A 7,936-nucleotide genomic window follows, 5' to 3' on the forward strand; every position below is an offset into this window, starting at 1 on the left:
CTGGTGGCTGCTCCAGCTCTGATTCTTCAAGCCTGAGTGCAGCAAGCAGCTCCCAGTGCCCTCTCCCTCCCTCAAGGGATAAAAAGGACGTTTGCTCTCTGGGCTCTGGGGGTTTTATTGCATCTCTATTAAAGCTGTTAAAAATCTTTCCATTGTAGTAGTGTCTGGGAGTGATAAGTATTCATAACAGAGGGGATTCAAGATGGGTTTGCTTGTAAAAACACCTCTAAGCTGGCTGGATTTATGGCTGTTAAATCATCCCTTTTCTCATCTGTCACAGCCTTTTCAGATGTTCATCACTGAACGACAGCGAAGTTGGGGCCATAATTCGTGCCACAGTGTGTGGAGCAGGAGGGAGGGGAGTCCTCTCCCTCAGTAACCAGCTCCTGATTTATGGGGACCCACTCCTCGGCTTTTATATATATCTATGTATCTATCTCTCTGGCAGGAGAGGCTGTGGCTCTGGCTGGCTGCTCTGCCCGGCGGGGCTGCGGGGTTTGGGGCCGCGCCGGCGTCCGGGGAATCGGGAGCCGGTCCCTGCTCCTCGGGCTCCGCTTTGGGATAATGCTCCTCATCCTCCCCTTGCTTTGGGACGAAACCCCACGGATTCCCACGGCACAGCCTGCCAGGAGCCCGGGTTTAGGCCGAGCCGCGTGGGGATGCAGGAAAGGTCCTGCGAGAGCAGCATCAAACCCCACCAGGGCACTTCCAGGCAGCGCTGCCGGAGCTGCCAAAAAAACCAGATCCTTCCCAAAAAAAACAACAGATCATGGAAAATTTCAAAGCCTCCGGCTTTATCTAGGTCCCGGCATCCCGGATGCCACCGGGGGCTGCCAAGCACCGGGGCCGGCGTCCCGCACGGATCCTGCCAGCTACGGCAAAGCCAACCCGCTGCCCGCAAAGCGGGACCCCGAAACATCTGCCCGGGGTTGTTTTGCACCCCCCGTTTCTGCCGGGGGCGCCGTGATCGGTTTCGTAGCCCCATCAAGTGTCTGCCAAGCGAACTGCATGGCTGGCTCCCAGCTTTCCGGCCCCTGGGTCGGGCAGGGCTTGGCCCCGCATCCCGCACGGGTGTTGGAGCAAAATACGCGGCTGTTGGAGCCTTCACAGCCGGGATGTGCCTGGAAAAGAAATATTCCTAGCAGATGTGGTTCCATCTGCTTTCACATTGGAAAAAAGCAACACGGGTGTGAAGGGAGTTTCTGGGACGGTGCAGAGCAGGAGTCCTGTGTCCACACAGGTTTGAGCCCCTGAGCCCCTGGGTGGGCTTGGAAATCCACCAACAATTGTCCTTGTTTTGGTGTCCTGCTGTACCTGGATGTGTTACCACAGGGCACTGGTGGGTAAATAATGAAGGTGAGTGTGGAAAAACGTGGGGGTAGTTGGGGGAACACACACTGGCCCAAGATGTGTGTGTGGGGGGGGGTCCAGCTCTTGGTTTTTCAGGAGACCCACAGGAGTCCTGTGCTGTGCTCAGCTGGCAGCAGTGCTCCCCTCTTTCGATTCTCTGATGTCTAATACAGGGGGGCTCAGCCTTAGCTCAGTGCTGTGGGGCTCTCTCCACTAATTGCTGCTGAATTTCCTAGGGATTGTAGGAAGGAGACCTGTTGAAATCTCCTTATTCCTCCCTCCAGACACTGAATATCTCCAGCAGATGTTTCCTTTTGTCCTGTGGTAAGTACCTAAGAAAATCCAGGGCACTCATTGATGTCCTTCCACAGGGAAGGGATGTTTTGCTTTTAAATCTCTAAACATAGAGATGGATCCCACTATGAAAGCATCTCATTTTATCCATCTCTGAATGATTTACAATTGAAATTGGAAGTTTCCCATAGAGAAGCATGACTTTGATTATGGTTTTTATTATTTGTTGGGGTTTTTTTCTCCCTTGCAGGAGCCTTAACTTCCCAAATCTGTTTCCCAGCAGCACAGGGATGCTGCTGGGTAGAGATGCACTGGGGCTTCTTTTTCAGAAGGACTTGAAGGCAAGGCTGAGTCACAGCAGCAAAACAGATACTGGACAGTAACGAAACACATCTGTCCTGTGTGGCCACATCCCAGATGTGAGTCACATCCTCTCAAGCTGCACTTTCAACCCGAGGCACTGAGTTTGGGCAAGGTCACTGCAGCTCCTTGGCCAGCCAGGGAGGTGCATGGTGGTGTCTTGGTTGAGTTATTTTCATTGAGTGTTCATCCAAGCACCAATTTTCCCCTGCTGGTTCCCCAAAGAGCTCAGCTGGGAGCACTCTTTGCCATGGGCTCAGTCTAACTTGCCCCTCTGCAAGAAAAGTAGGATTTGTAAAGGCTGGATAAGCTGGAAAATCCCAGTCCTTTCCTGCCAGCATGCTTTCTGTCCCAGCAGATCTCTCTGAAGCTGGTTGGGGATTATGTTCAAGGATACTTTCTTGGTGCAGCAAATGCATCTTGGTGCATCTTTGGTGCACGTCTTCTTGTGCAAAGTGGAGCATCAGCCTCGGCACCTTGGCTCCTGCTGCTATTACTGACAGCTCTGTGAAAGCCTCTGCAGGTTTATTCCAGCCCTTTGGCTTTTCCATTCATTGTTGCTTCCTGCAAAGCCCCATGACAGGACGAGGATGTGGGAGCAGGTGGCTCGGGGGGGGGGAGGAACAGCATCCAGAGCCCTCACCAGTAAGAAATCCCAGCCCTGATCCTTGGAAGCTCTTGCAAAGGCCTAAAGCCTTGTGTGTGTCCAAACTGGGAATGCAAGTGGAGATGGAAGGGTGATTTTCTTCTTACAAGCAGGGTGGAGGCATGTGTTCTTCCCTGCAACACGCCGGGCTCATCCGTCAGCACAGAGTGTGGGTGGCTCATCTGCTCCAGCCACATCCCCGAGCTCGTGTTTTATGAGCCAATTCTGCAGTTCCCTGATGAAACAGGACATTTTTAGCTGCAACCGTGGGACAGAAATCCTGGGGGGCCAGGAGGGATGCAAGGCCTCTTGTGTCACCTCAGCACAAGGTCACCTTCTCCAGCCTTTATCTAGCTATTCATCAGGGATAAACACCTTCTCCTTCCTAGGGATCAGGCAGTCAGGGTGTGAGAAGCCCTACATATAAGAAATCCAGGGCTGTGGCACAAAAAAGAAAAGACTGAGGTCCCCAGGGGGTTGCTGTGGGGCTGGCAGCCAGCAAAGCTGCTTCCTTGCTGAAGGGAGGCAAAACTGAGCTGTTTTTCCTTGGCTGGCCCCTCCTGCTGCTGCGTGTGCTGCTGCCAGGCAGGATGCTTTGACAGGGCAGGGGACAGGAGGGACAGGCAGGGCCACTGCTCACTGCCTGCAGGCTCCTGGCTTTGTTGTCACTCAGACCATGCTGGAAATAGGTCTGAATTGACCTTTCCCCATTGCAGTTCCATGGGGTGGTTGCTTTTGCCTCTGAGTTTTGGCATCCAGCCCCTCCTGCTCCCTGCAGAGGGGATGCCTGGAGAGGAGCCGTCCCCGAGGCAGGCAAGGAAAAGGATGCTTGAACATGTTTAGCTGGGAGGCCAAGTTACCCAAGATGGCACTGTGGTGTTGCTTGTTTGTTTGGGTTTTTTTTTTATAAGCTGTCACTGCCAGCAGAAAGGAGAGGAAAATAAAGGAAAAGAAAAACAAAAACCAACAGCAAAAAAACCCCCAACAAAACACCACCACAACCAAAACCCTCTTGAGTAACACGTGTCTGGTGCAACCGCGCAGGGCAAATGTTTGACGTGCAGAATAAATGAGCAGGAGGGAGACGTCGGGGAGCTCTGACTCATGTTCCCACAGCAAGCAGCACTTCAGGCACCTTCTCTGCAGGCAGCTGCCAAATGTCCCCGTCCCCGCGGCGCCGCACGCTGAGCCTGATGTGCCCACACCTCCGCTCCCAGCTGGGACCCTCGCGCAGCCCCAGCAGCCTCATTGCAATTAATAACCCAAGGGCAGCCTCATGGGTGATGAAGCAAGGGGAGGGAAGTCTGGCAGGGGGGTCCTGGGATGCACCCCCCCCTGGATTGGCCCCCATTCCCCTCTTTCTGAGAGGTACTGAGCTCTGATGCAGTCATTACACTTCAGATGTTGTTATTGAATAAAACAGCCTGGACCTCCTGCAGCCCCCTCTCTGTGTGGTGGGCTTCACCTCCTGGCTCCGGCTCAGGTTTGAGGTAACAATACTGGACAATTCCCTCCACCTCAATATGTATTTTAAGCTCGTGCTAAAGCAGCAGCGTTTTTCTGGCCGGTTACTGGCAGCTGCTGGGGTGGAAAGCTGGTTTGTGCAGCAGGAGTGAGCGTTTCAGCAGAGCCCTGTGGTTTTTCTGCCTGTCCTCCTGCAGCTGCAGGGGAAAAAAAGCAGATGATCTCGGCCAAGCTCTCGTTTCCCATCAGGGCAGCGTTTGTGCACGGGAGGGGATGACCTGCAATTCAATCTCCAGCACGAAAGCCTCCTCTCCGGGTACAATACTGCCTGTGTCCTGCTGCAGACGAGCCAGCCCGGCTGTGGCAGGGACAGCCTGTCCCAGCCTCCTGCTCACGCTGGTGGCACCGCCTGCCCGGAGGGACAGCTTGTGCCTCCCAGGACACAAAGTATTTTGCCATGTGCTTTGGTTTTGTAGCGTGCCTGGGACTGGGGATTGTTCTCCCCCCGCCGACTCCAGCCTGAGGTTTGTGGGTCTGAAAGTCCACGTCTCTTTCTTTTTTATAATTGCTATAATCTGCCCGGCTCTTACCCGTGGTCAGGAGCAAGGCTTGGCCTTGAGCTCCCTCGGTGGATTTATTTTGGTTTTGATGCTGTGCACACAATAAAAAAACCAACACAAAACAACCAACCACCAACCCCTTGCGTTATGCCCTGTACGTGCATCCCGTGCACGGGTAATTTTGCTTCGCTGGAGTAATTTCCTTGCCCCCAGTGGGACTTCTCTCGTGAATAAAAGCTATGTGGGATCAGAGGCTCAAAAACCACAGCCTGGGAAATTTATGCAGGCGAGGGAAGGAGGGAGATTGTTCCTAGCAGGCGAGCAGCGGGGCTGATTGCTGTTCTCATCGCAGGCGGAGGGCTGGGCTGGGGCTAATTAGCAGGGTGGAGGGCAGGGAGCGGTAGCTCACAAATTACCTCGGAGCAGAGGTTGATGCCTCCTGCCCCGGACGCCGGGGTGGTGGATGCCCGGGGGGCTGGCAGCAATTCCCTGCGCCGGTGCCAAGCCTGGGGTGCTCGGCTCCTGCTCCGGTTTTCCTGCATCCTGGAGTACGTGATGATTTTTTTTCCTCTCTTGGGTAGGAAGGAAGAGGGGCTCGGGCAGCTGAGCTGGAGCTGCTCTGTGCCCGTGATGGAGGGAAGGGGGTAAGGCTGCTGGGAAGACGAGGGCTTGAGCAAAAGATGCAGGACGAGAACAGGGAATAGTTGAGGAAAACGGCTCTCTGTGCTTGGAACAGCCTGAAATCTGAAGTATCCAGGGCAGGAAAAAGAAAAGGCTGATGGTTTTGCCTGGGGCAGTGGGAGAGTGCCAGGCACAGCCTGGGCTGAGCCCTGAGCAGAGGGCAGGGAGCAGCACAGACCGGGAGGAGGGACCGGGCTGTGCTAGGACACGTCCCGCTGGTCCTGCTCCAGCAGCCACAAGCGATGCCCCCCATCCCTGGGAGACTTCCCAGAAGCTGCTCCCACAGCTGGGCCCCCCCTGCGCCCTCCCCACGGCAGGATGGTCTCCATCCCTGGGTACCGGGGACCCCGCAGCCCCCGGTACCGGGGAGCAGCCTGATGCCCCTCCAGAGCTGCATGTCCCCCGGCAGCAGCCCCGAGGGACAGCCCTGCCACCATCGCCGCCCCAGGTGGCCTTGTTTTGCTCGGCAAAGGCGGATGGAAGCCACCATCTCCTGAGCGAAGAGCATTTTTAATCTCCTGCTCCCGCTCCGTGCAATTAACTTGATTCCCTCCCCTCGTTTCCTGCAGAGGTTTAATTAAAATGCATTGTTCGCCTCGCCAATTATTTGCTCTGTCCCCCGGATAACCTCTGTGCAGCGGCTGGGTTGTTGGGGCTTTTTTTTAAATATATTTTTTATTTAATTTTTTTGTTTTCCCCTTGTTGTTGAGGTTTCTCTCTGTCCCTCCCCCTCTCCCCCCGGCCTTGGCAGCTCCTGCGGCGTTTACCTGCCCGGGAGAGCAGGATGAGGGAAAAGATGGGAAGCAGGGCAGAGGGGCGAGCGGGGGGGCCGCAGCATCCCCGCCGTGCCGGAGGGGAAGGCACACGGAGCTCTGTGCCCCGGAGCAGCTGAACCAACAAGACCTTGTTGACTCTCCTTTGAGTTCCCCAGCACTCGGCAGCTGCTGCTCCAGCAGGTGATAATTGAAACCGGGAGCGAACCTGGATGGCGTCAGGGGTCGAGATGTAGTTCAGGCTTCATGCTTCCCCCTACCCGTCCCGTCCCCCCCCCCCGCATCCCTGTTCCTGCTGCCGCGGTGTAATGATGCTGCTGTCACCAGGGCTTTGCGCCTGGCTGGGGAGCTTGGGGGAAGATGGGTGGGTGACAGCTCCAATCCCCAAGGATAGTGGGTCTGGGAGCCGAGTGGCTGAGGCACTGCAAGGTCATCCCCTCGAGGAGTGATTTGGGAGGAGGGGGTGTTCAGAGCTGTCTAAAAATAACCCCCTGGCAGGACCGAAATAACAAGCTGCTCCCGGCCGGCGCTGAGCTGAGCCCCAGCCAAGGCAGCTGCTGCCGCCGGCCCCTCGGTGTGCAGAGCAGCTGGCCGAGCCGGGGGGGGGCCCTCAATAGCCCCCCCCCCACACCGGCAAGGGCTGGGGAAAGGCCTGAGAAGGAGCCAGCATCGGATGCAGGGTGGCTTGCAGGGTTACTGCTGGTTAGCCCCAAGATGCAATACGGGAGCCTGGGTGTCTGCTCCTGCACGGCTCCCTTGGGAAGTGGGGGCTGATCCCCCCCTGCCCCAAGGAGCCAGGCTTTGGGAGTGGGGCATGGCCCCTGTGGTTTCCCACTTTCCAAAGGGGTTTGGTTTGGAGAACAGGACCCCATGGCACATGCTGTGTCCCAGTCTGTGATGAGGTCCTGGGAGCCCCATCCCCAACTACCAGGTGGCATCCCTGCTTCCTGCTATGGCAGTGGCTGGCTCCATCCTGGAATGATGCCTTGTTGCAGGCAGGGCTGGGTCCTAGCAGGCTGGCAGGATCAAGCCCCAAGGTGGTTTTGCACCACTGAAGCAGCTAGAGAAGGGTCCAGGCTCTTTGCACTGCAGCCCCAGGGTGAGCTGGCTGCAAGACCCCAGCTCCCACATCTCCTTGGCTTTTCCATGGGGGCGAGAGAAGGTGAGGAAAGGCAGAGGATGAACCCAAATCTGTCCCCACCATGAAGCACATCAGTGTCCCCCTGAGTCTGGCTCCACCTGGATACCACTGTGATGATGGGCAAACCCCTGCCTGCTTTGGTGGCAGGCTCAGGACCTGCTGCATGTCACCATCACCCAGCTGACAGCCTCTGTCTTCCCGATGGATGTGGGTGGATGACCCTGTCAGCTCCTGGGTGCTTTGGGAGACAGACCCCCCCCCCCCCCGCCCCATACCTGGCCTTGTGTTAAGCCTTGGCACCTCCTAGCCAGACCTACAGAGCTGATTTTTGGGGAGGGAAGGGCTGAGCTCCACATCCTATGCTGTTGGCATTGACATTGGACCAAGCACATGCATGGTCCTCTGTGATCCAGTGGGCATGTGGCTGACCCTGCTTCACTCGGCCAAGCAACAGACTCTCCCGTGGGACAGTTTGTTCTCCTGAAGCAACCTGTGGTTGTTTTTTTTTAATACATATTTTTAGGCTTAAAATCCATACACCTGACTGTTCCTGCATTTATATGTTTGTGCTTTATAATTGAAAACTCTCAGCTGTGCACTTCTCCCATGCAAAGTGAAGGCTTCAAAGCAGCGGGAGGAAATTGAGCCGATATCTCTGCTGCCAAAG

Source organism: Apus apus, chromosome 11, assembly GCF_020740795.1.
Source record: "Apus apus isolate bApuApu2 chromosome 11, bApuApu2.pri.cur, whole genome shotgun sequence".
In the NCBI taxonomy this organism is placed as follows: Eukaryota; Metazoa; Chordata; class Aves; order Apodiformes; family Apodidae; genus Apus; species Apus apus.